Source organism: Psittacula echo, assembly GCF_963264785.1.
Source record: "Psittacula echo genome assembly, chromosome: 4".
In the NCBI taxonomy this organism is placed as follows: Eukaryota; Metazoa; Chordata; class Aves; order Psittaciformes; family Psittacidae; genus Psittacula; species Psittacula echo.
The window spans coordinates 69,252,850-69,276,164 of NC_137738.1; the positions used below are offsets into that span (position 1 = coordinate 69,252,850).

Genomic DNA, 23,315 nt, shown 5'->3' on the forward strand with positions numbered 1-23,315 from the left:
GGTTGTTGGGAAAAAAAAAAAAAAAAAAGATTACAAGGCTTTTGAGCAAGCTGAGCTAAAACAAGGTTGAGCTTTGTCCACAGTTGCCCTCAAACAACTTCTGGAGCTGATTTGCCTGATTCTTAGTGATAGGGGAATATGAAGTGAGGTTTAAATACGTCATTATGGATGTCCTTGCTTTTGCAAGCAGGCTCTGGGATCATCCTGACCTGCGGAATCAGGGAATTTGCAAGATTTGACATTTAAAACACTAAAAGCATAATACAGCTTTTCATTGTACTTTACAATACAATTCCAAATACAAATTCTGAAATGTTCTTCAGAAATTGTAAATAATAAATATACTAAGTAAAAAAAAAAAATAAAAAAAATGAAAGCAGTAATAGAGATGATGAAGATCTCAGAAGGTGGCACTGATTTAGAGGCAAAATGGGCAAGGACAAAGCCTTGTCCTTGCTGGCTATCTCCAGGACTCACTGTGGGCTATATTTGGACTGCCTCTCAAGGCACTGAACTTCAAGAGACCAGAAGGATGATAGGATTGTGTTTGCTTTAGGGCTGACAAATTCTGACCTCCTTTAGGACCAATGAAAAGAATAATCTTGAGGTCATTCATCCTATCTGCCTAGCACAGGTGTTGCAATTACTTTTCCCATATTACTATGTCAAACTGAAGTCTGGCAACCTCAGCAAGCAGGTGATCTGAGCAGCTTACTTCTCTTTTTTTTTTTGAAGAAGATGAACACTAGGGAAGACCCTACCTTTTGACTTAGTGACCACAAAGCATGTTTTGGACATAAGACATAAACCTTAATGACTCCTGACCCTTGACTTCTTGACATACAAAATCAACAGCTCTTTAGATTCCTTTTCTATTATGTTATCTGCATCTATTTTTTTAAAGGTCAGTGCCCGCCATTTTTTCCTGCCTTGCCTCCTGACACTATAATTTTACTCCTTGCAACAACACTTTGTTAATATTTCAATATATTTCATATGTTACAACTCACCAGCTTCTCAAAATACCATGCTGGAGATCTGATGCTCTGTGCGTGGCAAATGCTCCTTTGTGGAGCTTTTGATGTGATGTCAAGCCATGCTGCAGTGACATTAAGTTGTGGATCTTTGATACCACACACCATGACAGTGTCTTCTTTGCAGCCGTCACAGCCATTGACTCAGGGCGTGCTGTTCATACTGTCAGTGCTCCTGGAAACGCAATGTACCTGGGGTGTGTTAGAATCTGGTTGCGAAAAGACATACGGTGCCTGTGGTATAATCAGTAATCAACTGTGAATTTCTTAATCACTGCAAAGAAAATGATGCAATTTCATTAATTCTACCTGCACAACCCAGGAGAATATGTGCATAATTATTGATAATGACGTAGGTCTGTGCACAGGACTGGGGCTGCTTATCCAGGGAAGCTGATCTTTTTCACCCAAATTTTGCAGGGTAAAATGTACTTCAGAAGGAAATGACAATTGTATCAATTAAAACCTGCAAGATTTGTCCTTATTTTTCCTTTTTCACGTCTCCATTACCATTGTAAAAATCAAGTTGCATAAGATCTGCTAACATGTCACTCATTCATAGAGTCTTTCGAGTCAGAGCGGTTGAAGCCAAGACGGCAACAAAAGTTGTTCCGTATAGTACTTTCATCTCTCCCCTTAGCACTTTAAATTGGGAATTACCTATCCCCAGGAAAAAGCAATTTGTTTTTATAAATACGTGACTGAAATACCTTGCAATACACAGAGCTCTCCAACAAGTGGCACTATTAAGACTATTCAAGTAACGAGATTGATATGCAAATGAGGTCTCAGAAAGGGATGTTGGGACACGTTTTACAATATTGGATTCCATTTAAAATCTTTTAAATTTACATATGAAGTATGATTGAAATAGATATTCATAATGCAGATACTCTGGAAAGTTTTGTGTTATCCATAAAGAAAACACTGAAAAGTAGGTCAAGTGCCATAAGCTCAACCAGGCAGTCCTCTCAAAAGCAATGAAGTCACGGCGGTGCAGAGAAACCGCCTAATTAAGACATTAGTAAAGGTAATGTGTAGCCAGGAAACCTGCTCACAGAGTTGAGCTCAAACCAGCTGCTGCATGTGCAGGTCTCAGCTTTCCTCAAGGACACCATTGTAGCATTCGCAGCAAGTTATCCCTGAAGTATTCATGGGATAACTTCTAAATCGTACCTATTCACACTTTTTCTACCTTATTTTGTTGTCGTTGCTTGACAAAGTTTGGCTGTACTTTAAGAAAAACGGTCCAGAAATAGTTACTTTTACACAAAATTTGAGGTGTGGAGATAGTTGATTGCAATAGGGACAGGATCAGCCTGGATTTTTTGCTGGAATATAAGCAGTTTGGGAATGAACTGGAAAGCCAATGAGTTAAAATGTAAGACACATGATATAAAAATAGCATTTTTAAAGAGTAGGTTTCATTCTGTTAGTGTCATATTCCTCCTGCCTTTGAAAATCAACTCATTGTTTTTTCCCCCAGTTTTCCAGTGTTATATAGAGAGATAGAGAGAGACCACAATAAAATCACAATCCGAATTATATAGAAGAATCAGGATCCTGTCTTCCATTATGAGCTGGTCACAAAATTATTGATAGCATTTGGGTACCAGAAGCTGCATAGAGGTGTTGGGTGAGTTTTCACAAAGCCTGTGTGCCCAGTCCCTGCTTGGATTTAGCTTCTTTCCATCTGTGCCAATCTCAGTCCAGCACAAGCAGGATCTGGTTCACGTTAAAGTCACTGTGAATTTTATCACAGGGTAAACAGAATAATAATAATATCTGAAATAGATGTTTTCACTTTATGCTTCCTTTAAGCCAAATAGTAACATTCATTTTAAAATGTCGGCCAGTGAGATAAATGGCAATTATTGTGCCTTTCAGAAACATGTGCTATGGGCAGAGGCGTATCCAGAGTGCTTTGTTGAGTTTTCTATCTGGCTGGCTTTGACTACCTGGAGCGGTATCTCCCACACTGTGTTGTAAATAACAGAATATGTGTACTTTGAATGCCGTGGCATAATGGGCACGTAGCGTGCTAACTAAAGCATTATAAATGCTGCAAGGCTTATTTTTATCTCTCCGTCCTTCTCAATATAGTATTTTTATCTCTCACGCCAATACAAAATTATTTTTGTGTCTCTAGGAAATGAGGAGACTGAGTCTGCTAGCATTTAAACACATGACAAGTCCCCTTACACACTGTGGGACTTTTCACATGCTTAGCACCATATATGTCTGCAGAGCCAGAACCTAAATGGCACTGGTGAGCAAGGCTTTATATGAACATTGCTTGGAGAGGGAAAGTGAAGTTTATGTGTCAGATTCTCCAGCAGGGTGCTGTTCTGCAGCCATGTGTAGCTAGCAAAAGTAAAAAGGGTAAATGCTACTGAGCTAAAGAGCTTTTCGCTTTGCACAACAAGACACCTGTGCAAAATGCAAGCCAGGGCTTTCAGAAAGTGACAGTACATTTGTTGCTACGTAGAGGCAGTTGATTTTGTGTTGGCATGCAGGATTTACATAGTTTTCTGTAGTCTAGTAGGCTTTGAAAACACAGTTAGCCCGATCGAGCTGCTGCAGTTTCAGGGGAAGACATCAATGAAATAACTTCACAGAAATTGCTCCTCTCTAAAAGGTATGGAAAATAGTATGTATCACCTGTCTGCAGTGCAAAGGCGAAACAGAGTATGAAAACGTACACTAAAGACTGACATAAACACAGAAAAAATAACAAACATGCACATGTTAATGACTGAATGCACACTTGTTAGCAGTAGGTCACCATCATTCTTTATTGACATTTATTGCAACTGCAATTCCTTTTTCAAGACCACTGACCCAGGAAAATGCAACCCCCTTAGTTATCCAACACCCTTTAATTAGATGTCTCCAGAGACAATCTCACTCACAACCTCTACTGTGAATCATTTATTTTCTGAATTTCCTTTTTCTCAGCTGCCCCGCATCTTTATGTTTTTCTGTCCTAGCCCAACTTGAGCAACTCAGGCTTGTAGAATGCAGTTTATTAATGTACTAGTTCCCCCCATTGCATTTCATGTCTCATGGCATTTGGGTCTTGCTCGGAAGCCCTAAGAGCATCACAATGATTTTCTGGAATCACAGCTTTCTACTTGGCAAAAGGCACCACGGCGCCAGGCCTCTGGGTGGGAAAGCGCTAGTAAACGAGCACCTTACACGTCTTGGGATGAGGCAGAGCATGGCCCGTTCTCTGGCGCTGGGAACGCTTGATGGGATTTTGTTTTTGTTTTCAGGCTCCGGAGTACTTATCTATTCCTGTGACGTTCGGCAGGGCTGACTCATGACTGCTGGACGCTTGCGGTCGGCATTATAAGTAGGATGAGGTTTCTCTTTGGGGCGGAGCACATAAAATATCACCACGACCATCAACACCCAGGCTGTGCCGGTAGCGAAGTGTGACAGGGTGGGCATTTTTCACCATGCCCTTCACTCTCTTGTTCACGGCCAAGCCTGGCCGGGGTGGCGGGTCCCGGCCTCCCCCCGGGGAGGTGCCCACCGCCACACGAAACCCCGCCACCCCCGTGGTCGTGGCCACCGCGGCGAGCCGGGCCGGATCGCGCCACGGGGCCTCCTCGAGTTACCCCCACCGCCATGTCGCCGCCTCAGCGGCCCTTTGCGGGGGAACTACGGCTCCCAGAGCCCCCCGCGGCCTCCGGCGCGAAACCGAGCGCGGGGTCCGGCGCCACGAACATACACGCAGCTCACAGTGCCCCCCCACACCGGGACAGCAGGAGGCAGAGAGCCCGCTCCGCGCATGCGCCTCCGGTCCGTTTCCCCCCCCGCCTGGGCCGGAGGGGCGGGGCGGGTGGAACGCGAGCGGTGCCGCTATTGGCGGAGCGGCCGTACGCCGCTTTCTGTGCGTAGCGTCCGAGTCCGCCGAAGGAGCGGGCGCTGCGCCGTTGGCGTACCGCTGTTGTGAATGGAGCGGGCGGCGGGGCGGGGAGGATGATGTCAGCCTGCGAATGTCAACAATGTAGCGATTGAGGGGCGGCGGCGGGCGGCAGAGCCGGGCAGCAGCGGCCGCGGCAGCAGCAGCAGCGCCGCCTCCCCACCCCTCCTCCTCCGCCGGGCTGCCGCCGCCGCCGCCGGCCCCGGTGCCGCTCCGGCAGCGACACAACCGCCGCGGTGCCGCTCCCCCCCCCTCCCCCGACTCCCTCCCTCCCACCCTCCCTCCCTCTGCTGCGGCTTTCTCTCCTCCTCCGGCCCCCCTTCCAGCCCTCTCCCTCCCTCCCTCCCTCCCTTCCCCCTTTATTTTTCTCCGCAAGACTTTGGCTCTGGAAGCAGCTGGTTCAAAGCAATCGCCATGTGATGAGCGTCTGGGTCGGGATTTTTTTCTCTTTCATTTGGGGGGGGGGAGGGTGCAGGTTTCTGACCGCAGAGAAATACTAATAAGAATTTCCGAAACAACAGCAGCAGCAACAACAAGAGCAAACCCCCCTTCCCCAAACCTCCTCAGCCGTAACAGCCTTTTACCCCCACAACCCGGGCCCGCTCCACCCCGCCTCACGATCCCCCCGCCTTTTCCCTTTCCCAAGGCTGCAGCGAGAGGGGCGACCCCCGAAAGTTGCGCGGAGGCGAGGTGAGTGCGCCTGTTCCGCGGCTCGGCAGCCCCGCTGGGGAAGGGAAGGGGGAAGGCGGAGGGGAGGGGGGCGAAGTTTTGGGGGAGGCTGGCCGGGAGTGTGGGGGGGGCAGCGTGGCTTTCCGCCTCCTCCTCCTCGAGCAGCTGTTAGGCGGGGGGCTGCACCCAGCACTGGGGCAGCCGCGGGCTCTGCCGGAGGAGCGCTCGCTGCTTATTCCTTCAAGTGGGAAACGCACGCGTTGCGTAACGGCGAGTGCACGGCAGGCGCCCTAGCGCGCGTGTGTCCGCGTATGCTCCGCGCCGCCGGGCGGGCCGGGAGCCCCGGGGCAGCCCCTCCGCTGAAGGGCCGTCCCGACACCGCTGCCGCCTTCCTCCGGCCGCGCCGCCACCTGCAGCGGCTCGGGGCAGGAGGGCACCGCACCGCGTAGCACCCCCGGGCGTGCACCGTGTTGTGCGTGTGTGTGTGTGCCTCCCACCCGCTGTGTACCCCCAGCCCGGATTTTACGGGTTCGGAGCGAGAAGCGAACTCCGATAACAGTTTCTTGGATCATTAAAACGTAGCGTGTAGGCAAGGCAGCGCGCCGCGAAGGCGCTGGCTGTCATGAAAGACGCTAAGTGTGAAATCGTGCCTCTCCTTTTGTGGAGCGGGCTATTTTTGTAATGCGGCGGGGTGTCTTGCTTAAAACGTTTCGGTTACCGTGAGATCGTTGTGCCTTGCTCGCCGGAGCCCCGGCAGCTCCGGAGTAAACCCCGGGTTTCATTCTTTATTAACAAACGCAAGGCAGAGATGTCCTCTTATTAGGAATATTCTTTAGGCTGTTGGAGAAAGATTGGCAAATTACAGTGTTGCTGTTTGCTCTAGTTGAAGCCGTGTTTGTGTTTTCGCGATGAAAGCCCATTTTTAAAGACTTTGGAACTGTCGCTAAACTTGTGCATATTTTAATTTGGTATTCTGGGGCTCAAGCTAGAGACAAGTCCGTGTTTTTTCAGCCAGGGAATTGTCTGAGATTGTGCCGTAGATGGTGGAATGCTCTGCAGTTTGAAGAGGGTGGTGGTGCTTAGGTAAATTGACTTCTTCAGGCATGTAAATACTGAAATTTGAGATAATTGTATTTGATGAGATGAATGGAATAAAGCGATAAGGTTGTGTGTTAAGCTGTTGTCTATGGGGCTGTTGTAGCAACAGCCTTGCACCAGCCTTACACCAGCGTTCTAGGTGCCTTTCCATCTGACAGATAGAAATAAGATTCCACTTCAGATGTGGGCGCGTTCTTTTAAAAGCCTGTGTTGCCTTTTGTATCTGCCCGCCCGCCCCCCCGTCACCGGGATCTGGGCACTTGTGCAGCAAAATGGATCGGCGTCGTACTTCCCTGTGGTGTGCCGAACCTGTGCTTTCAGCATCGTTTCTCACATTTGACCCTCCAGCTTCAAAGGCTGTTCTGAAGGTCTCAGCAAGGAATGGAGGGAAGCCGTGACTAATTGGAAAAGTAGAGGATTGGAAAAGCAGGAACATGGGTCTAGTTTTCCTGCTAGTTTGCTCTCTGAACACTCGATGAGCCATTCAAACAGATGTACGCCGGTGCACTGTGCTGTCAAGCACAAGGCAAGAAAGATCCCTGATGATTTTAGAGATTGTCAGGATATTTAAGAGATCTTTTACAGAAATGCTCTCTGCATAAGCGGAGTGTGCATTGCTGGGCAACTCTTCTGTGTAATTTGCAGGTTAAACAACTAAAATTTCTGAAAACTTTTACAATTGCGAAGATTGGATGGGAAAGCTGCACACAGCAGATAACACAATTGATGCACGTGCTGATGGATCCCAACTGGTTAATCATCAGCAATTGTTTATGCCCAGGTATCCTACGCAGGGAAACAGTGCTAGGACAGGTATTTCTAGTCCTTTTCTGACCCGGAGGCGCATCTGGAATATCTGTTGGTATTAATGTCGTGTATGCTGGCAGGATGTGCTGGTGATGTAGGTGGGACGTCTTCCTCTCCTTCCTTCTTTGCTTTCTATCGTTCATTTTGCAGCAAGAAAACATCAGCTGTTTGCTCTTCTGCGCTGAGCATGAAGGAAAGTTAAGAGATGGCACTCGAGTTGCCAGCTGAGAACAACGGTCCAAATCCCAATGAACAGGCAGTGTTATAGATGTGATGCCTCTAATATGAGTAGACTCTGGCATATCTTTGACATTGTAGAAGCCCTCAGAGGCTCGTTGAAATGAATGAGTTTAATAAAATTTCCATACTGTACAGCAATCTCGCGTATCTCTTTCTGCATGTGCATAATTAACAACAGAGCTGAGAATAAAACCCTCCTTACATGATGTGTAGCATGGAATATGTAACAGAAGTTGCTTGTCCTTCCTTATTTTAAAAGTTTCATTGCTTGATTTTCTGTTCTGATGTGCAATAGCTATTCTTTTCTTAATAGGCTGCGGTATGATTGCTGATTAGTCATTTTCCTCAATTTTTCCTCTAAAAATACCACCAGCCATTAAAAAAAAAAAATCAATTGCGTTTTTTATTTTTTCATTAAATCCAAAAATAATAATAAAAAAGATGTTTTCCTATTGTGTGCCTGTGACATTCTTTTTGGGTAGGACTTCACATATGCACAGATAAAGAGGAGACCTCTTAGAGCGTAGCTAAAAGACATTTATGGCTCTAAGCAGAAAAATGAGATGTGTAACATTAATATATGCGAAGTAATCATTTCAGTAGCAATGACATTTTTATGTAGTAAATTGTTGGTGTAAATTGAATAGCATTTTCTGTGTGATGTGAACAGTCTTTTGTGATTTTAATTTAGGTGGTATGAACACGGTTTATATATTCAAATCAAAATGTGCATGCCTTTTTAATCAAAGGAATGTTCTCTGAGTGGCTTCGTAGTTTACAAGTTGCATGAGCATACCTGTAAGTGTTTAGCACATCCTGGCTTACATTTGCAGGCATGCATGCTTCTGACTCACCTCTGGGTCTGAATTTTCAGCTTGGCTCATTTTGGGTATGATGGTCTTATATTAGTGCTTTCTGAGTTAAACTCTTAGGGGAAATATACCAATCATTCCATTAATGTGTGGAAGAAAATTAGGATTTAAACTTACAGCTTTCATAAAATCAGAGTTAGTCTTGCTGCTTCCAGTGTTTCTCCTGACTACAGGCATATGAAGAGAATATGGAAGAGAGTCTTTCTGGTATTTCAATTCTTTACTGATGCTTGAGTAGTTGCTTAAATGATTTAGCTGTAGTAGCTGAGTGGGCAGTGGTTTTCTACCCTCAGTTAACTCCCTGAGGTCTTCCAGAATAGTGCTCAAACTGCTTGTTCAGCTTTTTGCAGTAAATGGTCATCCTTCCTTTAAGTTCAGTCAAAAGATATTAACCTTGGCAGCTGCCTGAATATTACGTATCCATTTGGCACTTGTAACAAGAAGATGTAAAATGCATGAATATAGCCAGCTGAGTTGCAATGTGTTCATTTTGCTTTTAGTTAGGCAGTAACATCTTTGTAGTGGATTGAAAAGAGCGCTGGTTACTGTGTTACTCTTTGACTGTGAATTACAGTTTTAGAGCAGGCAAGCAGTGGAATGTATACAAATCTCTCCCTGGCTGTGATGGACTTGAGGCCCCTGAGTTACTAGAAGTAATGGTATTGATTGAAGAGCAACCATATGTTCAGAACAGGTAAATAAAAAGGAACTGGGGAATATGTTTGGGAGAACCTTTATGCTGAAAGTTTACGTGTGTGGCAGTAACTTTTATCTGTCAAAAATCGGACTTGAAAACTCCTCTGCTTGATTCTATTGATCTTTATGCAGAAAGAGCCACAGCAGCAACCTGAAGAACACCAGCTGTGCTGCACTGGCATCTCAGCGGATCAATAGAGATGTGTCCCTTTTTAGTGTGAAACAGATTAGGAGCCTTTGGAAGCAACGTGGCAGGGGCTGAACTGCAGCTCTTGGGTGGTTGAGGGGGCTGCCAGGTGTGCAGCCACTTCATGTATAACCCCTCACCCCTTCCTGATCTACTCTGCCTTTGCTCCCCCTTGGCCGTTTACACCTAATGGTGCAGACCTGCCCTCAAAGCACCCTGGGACACTTTAGATTGAGTGTCTCAAAGAAGAGAAGTTAGGAGGAAGAGGTGGTGGTGGTCGTCAAGAGGCACTGGGACCTGAGGTACGCTGTTTTCTTCTTTTTAATGTGAAACGTGACCTGAAAAGGTTGGATCCTCCCAGATTTATTCTGGAGACCTATAATTTGCATACAACTTTCTCTGCTTTTGTATCAACTGAACAGATGCTTGAAAAGCTGTTAGGAATTAAAACCCTGGGAATTTCCAGTTTACCCCTAGTAGGAGTTTAAAGGAAGCTGGGAGCTTATTTCTTTTTTTTTTTGTTCCCAAGCTTTGAAAACACTCAGCTGGGCTGTGATAGGTAAATAGGTTTTGGTGCATAGGTTCAAAAGGAGTCTCCCCACTAAGAAAAGCAGGAACTGTATATTGCTTGTCAGGGCTTCTGGGCTGGAGAGCAGCAATTTTGTTTTTTGAAAAGGGGAAAAGCAGTTATGTCTGTTCAAATAAACAAAATGACCCCTGAGACTTAGTCATAGGTACTATTATAGCTGACATCCACTGAGGTTTTCTCTTTTCATTATTAGCGATCGCTTTAAAACCTAAGCCTGAACTAGGAAAACAGGAACTGTAGGTGTGGAGGTGTTGCTTTACCCCAATTTGCATGCAGCCTGTTTTTTATTTAGTGGGTAGGTGTGTTCAGTGTATGTGAGAGCAATTGAACATGTCAGCAGTTTCCTACAAGCTGCTCTTGCTGACTCATGTGTCTGGTACAGCTTGGAGCTACCCTTGCTATAAACTATCCACAATAGGAAGTGCAGGCAGAGAGACCATCAGTGCCGAGCTGTTGTTCAAAGGTTATTTTCGGTTCTCCGGTCACTGCTTTGCTGTGGTTTTCTTCCCCAGTAATATCAAAATACACTGTCATTTTGCCAGGCTGCTGTTCTGCTAGGCACAGAGTGTGAAGTAGAAATTCATTGTGCCACTGCAGAGGTTGTGCTTGAAGTGCATCTAGATGCTATGGGTATTCAGCAGGAATAAACCTCTGGGGTTTAGTTTGTTTCTTGCTTTCTTTTTTTGTGAATGGGATGTTACAAAAAAAAAGAATTCCCCTGAGCACTGTTCCCAATTTGGATATGCCATGTCCAGGGTATGAATTGTATCTTCCCTTGACGATTGCTAGCTGTACAGTCTTCTACCCTCTGCCCCTTTTTATGGCAGAAATCTTCAAAGCCAGCAAGGCATTCCGATTAACAACCTAGTTTTAGCTATCTCTAATTCTTGGAATTTTGCAGTTTCTTTGGTCTGTTTTTTATCTCCCGTGTGGCAATATTGTTGGCCATTAGCGTGAAAGGATGTCTTCATTTGCATGAAGATGAAAACTTGCACTGTTGTACAACTGCTTCTTTATTTACAGATTCTGTTCTGATTACTCATAAGGATCCTAAAACAATAGATTCTGCTGACTGATGATTTTTAACTGATCTTGTGGTTTGTTTTGTTTTCTTCCCTCCTTTGTTTTTACTTTCTTAGTTGATCACAAAAGCCTTTGCAGAAGCGGTGTGAATTATCCATCTGCAGTTCTGGATTTACTGTTACAGAGTTTAGATTTGAAGTCGTCTTTTGCATATTTTTCTTCTTTTTGTGAAATGGAGCGAAAAATAAGCAATCTCTAAAAGCGTGATAAACAAAATCAGCTGGTATAAACCCGGCTTTAATAACAGTAAGGTGAGTTCTTGTCACTTGTTTTGGTTTTAGTCAACTACTTCTACCAGTAATGAATAGAAAACCACATTGAGATCTTTGTAACACATGAAGAAAATGGGTGTTCTTGGTTTCCGCCAATACAAATGACTCATCAGTATCAGTAGGGTTTCTACTTCTAATAATAAAACTGTGGAAGACCTTTAAAACATGTGGATTTGGCCCCTACTCTTAGTGAAAGGTTGGAAAATATTACTTTGAGCTTTCTATTTAAAAAAAAAAAAAAAACAACAAAGCACACAACAAAATTTATGGAAGCTTTAATGATTTGCTGTGCAACACTGAAAGATCTCATACCCTCCAAAAAGCCCTAATTGTACCACTGCTGGTGGTGCTAAAATCTTCCCCTCTGCTGTCTTCTCAGTATTTGGTGTTTCACTGCAGTGAGTGCTGCTGATGTTCACTTTCAATGTGTAAGATGCGCATCTGGAAAGTATAATCTATTTATGTCGAGTAGGGGAAGACTTGGCACACTACCTCGTCTTGCCGAGCTGTTGTTCTTCCACTTTGTTAAAGAGAGGACAGTAAGATTGCTGAGTGACCTGTATTGCTGTTTGAGTTGGGGTCATAGGATACGGAAAGGAAAGTAAACAGAAAATAGGAGCTGAAGAATAAATGACAACTGCGGGATGTGTCTGTCAGTACCTAGGAGGAAATGCACATCTTCTAGTTCTGAAAGTGATACTGACAAAAGGACAAATCAGAAAGTGATCTATTAAATTCTTTCTCTTTTTTTTTTTTTTTTAAGTAATAGATTTCAAATATGCTGTCATCCTTTTAGCTGTTTACCTGTGCAGCTGAATGTAAAGACTCTGTGTTCATTGCCCTGTGTTCAGTGGAGTGAAGCAAGCCCTAGCATATACCATGCTTTTTTGAAACTGTAATTTGTAGAACATGAGGTTACTTTGTTTTCCTATAAGCAGGGCATGCCCTTCATATCAAACAGGAGTATATCAAATTTTAATTCTTTTGTGTGAGGTATTTCACTTTTAATAGTAGTCCAATCAGTGTCTCCTGATCTGCTTCATTAATATATAGTGTTGCTGCCTGCTTTCAAGTTGCCTGTGTTAAAAGATTTAAAGGCTATAAATGAGGCAGAGCTAGTCTTTTCTTCCCTGTTAAGACTGAAAATTCCAACATTTATGAAACCTCTGTGTTTACTTTCGCTGTTGTTGCAATATTTATACCGGTAAGCTATTCCTTATGAGGATGTGATCGTTCTTTGCTTATTATTCTATTTTAAAAGCAGAGTTTGCTTTTTACAAAATCCATTCGTCAGTAAATCTAGAGATATCTCAGCTCCCTCTGTGTCAGTGGGCATCTTTTACCACTAAATGTTTAAATACGTTTATGTAGTTAATTTGGACCATGCTGAAATACTGTGGATGTGGTGTTAGTTTCTTGTATAACCAGACTGTGATGGAGAATCTTTGTCTTGTAGCTTCTTGCTGGGAGAGGCGCACTAAAAATAGAGGTGTAGAAACCTGTGGAGATACAACTTTGAAACATGTGAAAATCCAGTTGTTTGTTACATGGCATTTTACTCTTTTCAGATCTGTGTAGCAGTAAAAGGCCAATTTCTAACCTAAGGGATTCATTTATGGACAGTTCTTACTGAAGCCCACAAATAATAATCAGCACGGACTGCAAAATAGGGTGTCAGTGGTTATTCAGAGTTCAAGAGGACACAGGTTTAGGGCTCTGAGTTCAGCTTATCTTCGGAACATAATTGCCATTAGAAGTGTTCTGAGGTTCGGTCATGATGAATGAATAATGCATCTAAATCTCATCCATGTTGTCAGCTCTTCTGACTTGGAAATGGGACTTCTTGTCTGAAGTCACCAAGGGCTGGACCTGTGAAGAGCAGCAGACACTGTTGCCACTGAATTTTGAGCTTGTGATTCATTCAGCTCTGCATCATCTCCTCTCCTTGCCTTGTACTTGCCATGGCACCTGTGTCATCTCACAGTGAGCCAGTCCTGAGAGCTAAATTGGCAGCAGATTATTCACTGTATGCATAGGGTTAGTTTTCTGCTGGTTGAGTTTACTGCAGGGTCTGGCAAGAACCTGGGTAACGAATCAAATTAAACCAAAATTTGTTTAAAGACCTAGAGCTGACCATGGGACACCTGGCCCCTAAGGGGCGAATGACTATCACAGCATCTTTCCCCATCTCCTGAAGCTCACTCTTGTTTTTCTTTTGCAGTGGGGTGGTACTACTAAAAACCAAATCAACCTGTGCCCAGCCTAACCTGCAGCTTGGTCATAAGAGATTGCTGCCAGGGAATGAGAAGTTCGGGCCCTTTAATTTTGGCTTGGGTTTGCAACAGACAATTGAAAGAAACGTTAGGGGAAAACAGAACTCAATCAAGCAAGTCTTCTACATTAGCAAAATGCAAAAGTGCTGTCTTTTGCAAACATTCAAATAGCTGTGTTATTCCGACTTCATTCTGATTGCTCCTGGCCTGATGTGACCTAGTGTGTCACCTGTCTCCCAGCTGTGATGAGCTCTTGTGTATTTAGATTTTTAAACCTAAGTTATAGCTGAGATGAACTGATTGTGGAGAGTTTTGTTGAGCCAGGCGGCTGTGATCCTAGACCCTCGGGTTTTCCTTCCAGTCTTTTATCACTCGGGGGATGATGGCAAGTATGTGCACTTAGAGATGTTGAGTAATGGGTTCAGTGCATTTCAGAGCAGCTTGCATTTGCTTAGGTGAAGTATGGAGTCTAACCTATTTTAACGAGAGGGGCTGGTAATGCCTTGTGCTGCGGGGTGAACGCAGGAGGTCCTGCTTGGCTGTGCGCTTGTTGGACTTTGCTGAGCTGATTCAGCTGTCCAACCTAGCACGCTTCAGTCTACCATTTTCTTAGCCCTGGCTAATTTTCTAGACAATCTGATGAGTAAGACCAGGGGTCTGAAGAGTAGCAGAGCTAAGGCAGGGTAGATGGGGGAGCACTGGGGACACAGAGCCTTTGCAAAGGGGCAAACACACATCACATTGAGCGGTCATGCATAGCTTCACCCTTTATGGCTGCTGGAGCCAGTTGGCTGTTGTTTGGAAGGAGAGATAGTGCTGCCACCGATCTCCTGTGTCCCTGAGTAGCACGGCTGGTGATTTTATGCAAAGCTGAGTGCTGGCCATGTATGTTGGGCAAACTTTTAGCCAGAATTTGACTAGCAGAAATCAGAGTGTCTGCAGGTTTTTGATGAGGTGCTGCTCTGAAGCTGAGAAACCTAAATTCTGCTTCACATCAACTTCAGGTTTCTGCTGTGCCTGAGGTACTTCTGTGTGTTGAACCCGTAACCTGCCAAATGCTTCTGACTCTACTCAGCCATTTAACTGCATTTCCAATCCCCTAATTTATTCCTGTAGTTGTTATTAAATGTGTACTGAGGGGAGCTGTGGTGCAGAATTCTTTTTACAGAAATCCAGATTAATTGATGGTGTGAAGTAATGGTGAGGCATGTCAGTGAGCTAAGCCCAGTATAAAAGTCATGGTAAATTGTAAAATCATTGCGTAGTTTGTTGTAGCTGGAAGTTCACGGACAGTGCAAATGTAAGCACTCTGCAAGGAAATTTTTTGTTGATCTTTTCCCCCTTCTTGTTCCTCTTCGTTTGCCTTATTATTAGACTAAAAGTAGAGCCAGTGATTCATTCAGTGATCTGTTTCTTGGACAGTTAGTCATCTGCCAATTTGTGTTAACTTTCCACTTTGTTCAGAAAGTGAGTAATGCTTAATGCAGTAACCACCAAATTCCAAGCTTAAAAAGCTGTGAGCATCGTTCAAGTCACCTCCGAACTTTCTCTTCAAAATTTTTACCATTCCATAAGATCAAAGCAAGTAAGGTCTGGCATGCATCGTGGTACTGCTACAGTCCAGCTGCTTTGTCTAGCCCCAGTTATTAAAGCAAAACACAAGGTTGCAAATGTAATACGCAAGTTGTTATACACCAACCTGTGTATTACTCAATCATTGTAATGCTTGTTTTTCTTCGCAGCTCCTACTTTCAGCAGATAAATATTGCCTCCTTATTTCCCTCCCTCCCTTCCTCCCTAGGCTGCCATGACTTTGTTAATTTATATTGTTCCTTACCTCTACAAATTGTGATGCTATCAAGACTAACGTAGTGAAAATAGCTTGCAAGGAAAGCTGAAATTGGCATTAGTGGCCTGCTGCAAATATTTCTGGTGCTTTTCACAATTCTTTTTGCTGGACAAAAATAAATGATTGTGCTGTTGAAGTTTTATCTGTATAGAACTTGAAGCTATAAAGACTTCCTGTAGCAATCAGGTAGATATTTTGATCTCAAAGTGATGCCAGTCATTTCTGAAGATGAACACAGTACTTGTTTGAATTGCTTGAGAATTTTTTAAGTACTTTTTTCTTTCTTATGGAAACTGAAGTAGCATAGAGAGTGAGGAGGTCAGTAATGTCATGGGAGAACTTTACAGGACCAAAGTCTTTACAGTCTGCTCTAACATAACTTGAAAGGGCTGACTGCCGTGCTCAGCAGCAAAGGAATTCAAAGTGCAGGAAAGACTTGAGTGCTGTGGGGAGGGTGTGTGTGCACAGGGGGTAGGGTGAGGTGGTAAACATGGGTACCAAAAGGGGTTTCTGCTTGGCCTGATGCTTTCCTTCTTCCACAGGCACCCGTCGTCCTCTCTTACAACTTCAGTCCATCCCTTGCAGTGAAGTCATTGTCCCTGTTTGTGATTATCCTGTGGCGCAGATGGTTTTAGAATGTCCTCAGTGCCACAATTTTGTAAACAAGCAATACAAAGGCCAGTGGATGGGAAAGAATAGCCTTTGGCTGTATATTCTGCAGGCAGCCCATGGTCACCTCCTGCTGCCCTGTAACGGGGTCATAGCAGAAGTCTGTTGTGCTCTGCTGTTGTCGGAATAGAAAATATGATTTGGTCTTGAGGAAAATGTAGGGGAAGATCTGTTTCCCCATTCCTAGGATCTAATTCCAGTCTGTGTCCTGGTATCCGTGTTCTAGTGTCAAGAATTACGTCTTCTGAAAGGTTTTTCCTTGCAGTCTGACTTTGCAGACCAGCAAGTTTGAATAGTTTGTTTAAGCTTTGGACAAATAGCCATACTGGGGATGCTTATTTGAACTCCAGCCTTTGAGACTTGCTCATTGTGATTACCTGCACATTTCCCAACATCAGCAGTGTTAATTAATGCACTTGCCTCTTTAGACTGATTTCAGCTATTTCAAAAATTACATGTTTCTGATTTGGCCTCAGTTGCAGCTGCTGAGCTTTACTTCTCAGCAGTAATGCTGGGCTGGAATTTGAACATTTCTTGGGTATATCTGCTTCTCAGTTGGCTCAGTTGAGCTTTCACCTGCTTTTGGTTGAAAGGTGTCCAGGAGCCAGCCGTACAAGTGCAGCTCCTGGGTATGATTTCAAACAAAAAAAATGAACCATGTGGGATTGTGTATGGAGGGTCCCCAAAGCCGTACCAGAATAGCCTCAGAAACTCTCACGATAAGATTAGCATATTATGACGTTACTCCTTTGTTTTCCAAAATCAAAACCTCTGCCTCCCTAGGAGGTCTTGAACCAGTGGAGGCTGTTCTGCTGCCCACTGCAGCTCCATGTGGTTGGTGGTGCCAGGTGGCTGTGCCCTTGGGTCTTTTGTGCTCAGTGGAGAGGGAGCTGCTGGTGGGTGCTGGTCGGCAAAGGCAGAGGCTGCCAAACCCCACTCCACTCTCCCCAGTCCCGTAGGATGTCTGACCTCCAGTGACAGACCTTGTGTGCTGAACTGGTGCTGGAGACGGGCACCTACCATTCACAAGGATGTGCAGTGCTCAGGGCATCACCTCACTGCTGGGTTGGCACTTCAGGTTTCAGGTCACCTGAACAGGGCAGAGGAGGCTGCAGGATTTATGGCTGTACTTGGTCTAACATCCGGCACAGCCACTTTGTCTGGTTAAGAGACCGTGGGGTGAAGGAGAGATGACCAGGTACCCGAGACCTTGTTGAAATTCAGATAAGGGTGATGTTGACTGTTGCAAAGCTGAAATTGCATTCAGGGTGTTTGTATCTGAGGAATTTTTCTTTTCTTACCCTCTATCCCTCCAGCTTCCATTTGTTTCCTGAATGTAAAGTTTAGGACATTCCCATGAAGTGGGATGCCAGTGTCATCCTCCTGTGCGGAGAGGTGCTCGAGGTGGCACAGCCGGGAGAGGGTTCTCCGGGGTATTTATAGGGAGGTATCTCCTGACGTGGCTTGCTCTGCAGGTGCGCTGCTCAGTCGGTTAGGGAAACCACCAGTTGAAATGATCACGGGGGTGAAACAGTTTACGTATAGCTTTTCAGTGTTTGTTTTTATTTTTAACTCCTTCCCCACCCGTGGTTGCCTCCCCGGGCTCATTGGCGAGGCTGAAACCGCTCAAGGAGGGAGAAATCATTGCTGCAGAATATGCAAAGTGCCCCAAGAGTTTCCAGATGACCTTCGGAAAGCAAGTTGCTTTCTTAACAGCAGAGACCCCACACGCCTTCCTTCCCTGAGCCCCACTTGTTCCCTCCTGCTGCTTTGTCATTTGAAGTTTACGGGGATAAAACTTCTTTTTCGGTGGAGCTGGGTTGGCTCTGGGGGGACTGCATTTATTTGTATTTATTTTAAGGCTGACAGCAGATGAAAAGATACCGATAGTAAAGTATTTGAAGCAGGTGGAGGCAGAGTGCCCTTCTGGTGCCTGCAAGGAGAACCGCCAAGCCAGGTCCTGCTACCCAGGCACCAGCTCCCAGTGTCCCCAGCAGCATGGTCCCCACAGCCAGGCACCTTCTCTTGGACACTTGGTATGTGCCGTTTTTGCCCTAATTTTAGCTTATCACAGAGAATCGATCTTAACCATCTGACCACAAGAGGAAATTTAAGACATTTCTTTCTCTTTTTTATTTATTTTCCTAACCCGTGCTCAATCACTTATGGAAAATTCTGGTCAAAAGGGGTGAAGTTTCTTTGCTGGCTGTTTAATCTCAAAACCACAGCTCCCAATACCCAGGGCACACTGGTGATAATACGCTGCTTGCAGCCTTTTTCCAACACTGAGTAGGTGTGGGTAGGTGTGCGTGGGGGGGAGAAAGGGAAATAGCACGAATGGGATGGAGGGGTCCTTCATTCCCCTTGCACTACTTTTCTGTGGGTTGTTGTTTTTCCTTTAAATTAGAGAAAGAGAAGGGGAAGCCTGAATGCCTGCAGAGTAGGTTAATCATTGCAGAAAGACTTGGCGCTGGTACTCCATGTGTACACTTTCACACGTGTGCCGATGGCTTGCATGCGTACTTTGCGGCTGGTGCAGCGTCGCTGGAAAGTATGTGGGAGCATGCCTGCTTCCTCTGAGGCTGCTACAGGTGGTCAGGGGAGGGTGTGGGGCGGAGAAGGAGGTGCTTGGGGTGAGGTACGACACCCACTTCCTTTGGCATGTGTTGTCGCGCTCTCCAACCCACTGCCTCGCCGACAGCCCGGCGGCTGCAGGTCGCGCCTGCAGTGCTGCGTCTCTGCCCTCACTGATTTGCTGCTGTAGGTTTATGACTAAGGTTGTGGTTTAATGTGCCCTTTTTAGGTATGCAAAGTGTTTAAAACTATCTAGTGTTGCGTTTCTTCTTTTTTCCTTTTTTTTCCCTTTATTTTTTTTTTTTTTTTTAGCCTTTTCTACCTTTACAAGTTTCCACAACTTTCAGCAGGCAAAAAGAGTAGCTGTATTTTAAAAGAAAAAGGTTTCCCTGATTGTTACTCATCAGCTGCAAGTATGCACTTTTTGCCTTTAAAAAACTATTTTTTGAGACTAAGTAGTTTCATAGCCTTTAAGGTTTAAATATCTAAAGCAAACTGTTGGTGAGCCTTAAAACTAAATAAAAGAAGGCTTAGATACCTGGAATTTGCAAGGAGACACTCTCTTTAGACGAGATGCTTTTCTTCTGCAGCCATACCCCAAGAAGCTCGTAGTTAACATTTGCAAGTACAGATTTGTTTCCTTGTAATTTTGAAATCTTCACTTGAGGGCCCGTAATTTTCCTGAACTGTTCAGGTGCTGCTTAATGCTTCGGATATTTGTTAAATGTATTATTGCATGCACGCTCATATTCCCTTAAGTTTCAGATGAAACGCTGTAGGCTAGCAAGCTATGCTGCCATCTTGCTAATGGTGAAGGTAAAATTGCACATGCTGTCTTGAAGAGGAGATGGGAACGAAGGGAGTGGACCCCTCCTTATAAGCACATCTGATTGATGCAATGCCTTTCTTTTTTAGCAGTTTGTGCAGCTTTAGTGCTTACTGGTTACCTTTTTTTTCAGTTTGTATTGTTTTCCACTATGGAGCAGGACAGAGTTTACCTACTGCTTACTGAAAAGAAGGGTGTTTTCCCCTACCTGGAGTATCTGGCATTGGCTCATGGTTGGTAGGAGCTTCAAATGCTCTGCTCCAGGGGAGCTTGAGCAAGTTGAGCTGTCAGTGTAGCTATTGGATATCAAGCAGAGGTGTAGAGCAGTCTTTCTGATGTTTGTGCCACCTTGTATCTCCATGGCAACTAAAGGACCTACAGTAGTTGTAGACTGTGTTTGACAATTTGGAAAGTGTTGATAGGCAACCATTATGGAAGCGTTAAGGACTGATACACGTTTTGAAAAGGAATAGCTGCAGGGAAATTGAATGCCCTAGGAAGATGTAGTGAGATCTGTGAATCATTAGCAAAGTCATACAGAATTAAACTGATTTAATTTGGGAAAAGGTGCCGAAAGTCTCATGGCACTTTGGCTCAAGTTCATCTCCTGCAGAAAGACTTCCTGGCTGTTGTTTGTTGGTTTATTTGCTTTGGACTTGAGATGGCTGGTCTCTCTAACCCGGCAGCCTGCTTGCCAGGATTCTTGTATAGATCCCGGGCATCACTCCTTGAATGCTGCAGAAGCTCTGGGAGCAGCTCATTTAGAAGGTGTCAGTCCTTCTGCAGGGGCTTTGCTGCTCAGTGCTTCCTTGGGGCTGCCTTGCTGGTGGTCCTGGGGCTCAGCAGCTCCTGTGGATTTTACCCATCTCAACCCTGGCAGGGTCACGGCCATTCCCTCACCAGCAGAGCCCTTGCACCTCTCGGGTGATGCAATCTGTGGCAATGAGCCCTAAATTGCTTGGGAGGCAAGGACTGGCCACCCTGATTTAGGGGCTGTCTGCAAAAAAGGAGCAAGATGAGGGAGGTTGAGTTGAAATAGTCGTAAATGTTGCATGCAGCTGCCAGGCTGGAATCGTTGGATTAGAAAATGAGAGAGAAGGTGGTGGAAAGCCAAGAAGCAGCTGAGGAGAAAATCAGAAGTTACACAAAGAGTAGAAAATGAGAAGACAGTCCAGGCCATCCTCTGTCACTTTGGAAAGGGCAACACTTAATTAGAACTCCAGTGTTGGAGGAGGTGATGTAGGAGTTAAAGCACATACCTGTTCCAAGTTGACACTTTCTGTGCAGCCTCACCTCAAAATTACCCAAAAAAGAGTTGCTTGCATACAGGAAACCATATTTTTGACTAGAAGATACAGTAAAAAGACAGGGTGGGGCATATGTGCTTTACTGTATGAAAGCAAAAGGAGATGGTATGCTGCAGAGCGTCGTGAGCGAATCCATCTTACTCCTCTCCCTTTTTGAAAATGAATTCAGAAAGTATCGTTCTCTCAAGCTACAACACCAAGGCTTGAGCAGTTGGTGTGAGAGTTAGTGTACCATTTAAACTCTGCCATTTTACCATCTATTTGGTGGAAATGGGGTTTAACAGTTGCAGGGAGGTTTAAAACATTTGAGTCCCCCAAACGACACAAGCATTTAGTTCCGCACATAGAACTTGCACGCTGACCAGAGGCACATGGCAAATACAATTCTAATCTGTTTTATTTTTTCAGAGGTCCTGCTGGCAGGCATAAATGAAGCAGATCGAGATCTCGCTGTGGTTGCAAGCTGTGGCAGAAAAATTAGCACCACACTTTCCAGTGGAAGCAGAACAAAAATGTAAAGTCTGCCAATTAAATTGGAAACAGCTCTTAATTTCCCCTCCTTCTCCTCCCACGAAGGATGAATGGCTTACTCTTCTGGATGGAACTTTGTGTAATGACTCATAGTTTTATATGGATTAGTGTGAATATGTAGGTGAGGGAGACACTGGTATCTGAGAAACTATATATAGCGTCTTGGAGAAGTGTCCTGGAACGCAGAATAAATGAACGTGTGATCTATTTCTCTTGATGAATTAATGGAAACATAAATGCAGAGTATCTTCCTCCCCTTACTCCCTCCGCTCCCGGTTGTAGTCAGCAGATACAAAGGAAGTTTATGATGAACAGACAACATGCTCGTATCGATAACTGAGCTAGTCACTAAAATAAGGGTATCTCCTTTGCCCTGTCTGAAATACTTGTGGACAAGGCACCAGGAGTCAGAAGTGTTGCTAATGTAGGCGTCCACGGTGAGCATGCAGAGTTTCTGCAGTACCCTTCATGAGGTGGTTATTCAGTATATTTCCAGCAGGGGAAGAAAGGCCCCCCTTCTATGTCTTTGCTCCATGGCCCTTTGATCAGACAGCACTTCTTATGGGCAGCAGCGAGAGTTAAGAGCATCACACACCTTGTTTTTCTGGTGGCACATTAACGTGCATTGTGTGTCACCATCATACCTGCTGGTGTAAAGCAATAGGTAAGGCAGCCCTATTTGTGCTAGGCTTAGACAAAATCTCTTGGCTCTGCAGTCATCTCTAGCTGGTAACTTAAGCTGAAAGTGGGGGTTCTCCAGAGGACTTTGAAGTTTTCCATCTCAAGGTTCCTGTTTCACCCTATCTTCTCTGCAGCCATTTACTATCCATCCACTTCCATCAGCATAGCTATTAATAGTTGGACTATGGATGTGATCGTTCCCCTGTACTCGGCACTGGTGAGGTTGCATCTTGAGCACTGTGTTCAGTTCAGGGCCCCTCATTACAAGAGAGATACTGAGTTGCCTGGAGTAGGTGCAGAGAAGGGCAATGAAGATGGTGAAGGGTCTGGAGCACAAGTTTGATGAGGAACAGCTGAGGGAACTGGGGTTGATTAGCCTGGAGAAAAGGAGGCTCAGGGGAGCCCTTATGGCTCTCTACAACTACCTGAAAGGAGGTTGTTGTGAGGTGGGGCCAATCTCTTCTCCAGAATAACAGCTGATGGCACCAGAGAAAATGGCCTCAAGCTGTGCCAGGAAAGGTTTAGATTGGATATTAGGAAAAATGTCTTCATTGAAAGGATTCAGCTTCAGCCCCAAAGACCCTATGCTAGCCCCCCAGCTCTTGGTTACCATGGTAGTGTTAGTGGGTGTACAGTACCTGCAGCTGTTTAATACAGGAGGCTCCAGAAATTGAGTCCTTTTGTGCCAAAAGCTGCCACAGGATATGGGGAGTTGTGATGGCCGAGGCAGGACAGCGGCCTGAGGTTTGGAGGGTTGGATGGCTGGGAAGAGGGAATGTCTCTGCCTCCATCTTCCAGCCAGCTCAGTGCTCTCTTCCCTCCTTCCCTGTTTATTCAGAGCAGCCCTGCGGAGAAGGACTTGGGAGTGTTGGTTGATGAGAAAATGAACATGAGCCGGCTTCAGTGTGCGCTCGCAGCCCAGAAAGCCAACCGTATCCTGGGCTGCATCAAGAGGAGTGTGACCAGCAGGTTGAAGGAGGTGATCCTGCCCCTCTACTCTGCTCTCGTGAGACCTCACTTGGAGTATTGTGTGCAGTTCTGGTGTCCTCAACATAAAAAGGACATGGAACTGTTGGAACAAGTCCAGAGGAGGGCCACGAGGATGATCAGGGGACTGGAGCACCTCC

General features: G+C 45.0%; 1 protein-coding gene across 1 annotated transcript in view; it reads left to right on the forward strand.

The window, feature by feature from the left end:
* Positions 1 to 4,975: 4,975 nt before the first annotated feature.
* The window catches only part of BACH2 (BTB domain and CNC homolog 2), a gene marked incomplete at its 3' end in the record, with an annotated part of 184,155 nt that continues 165,815 nt past the window's right edge, over positions 4,976 to 23,315 (forward strand). Inside the window, exon 1 of the mRNA XM_080614910.1 lies at positions 4,976 to 5,655. The remainder of the gene's footprint in view (positions 5,656 to 23,315) is intronic.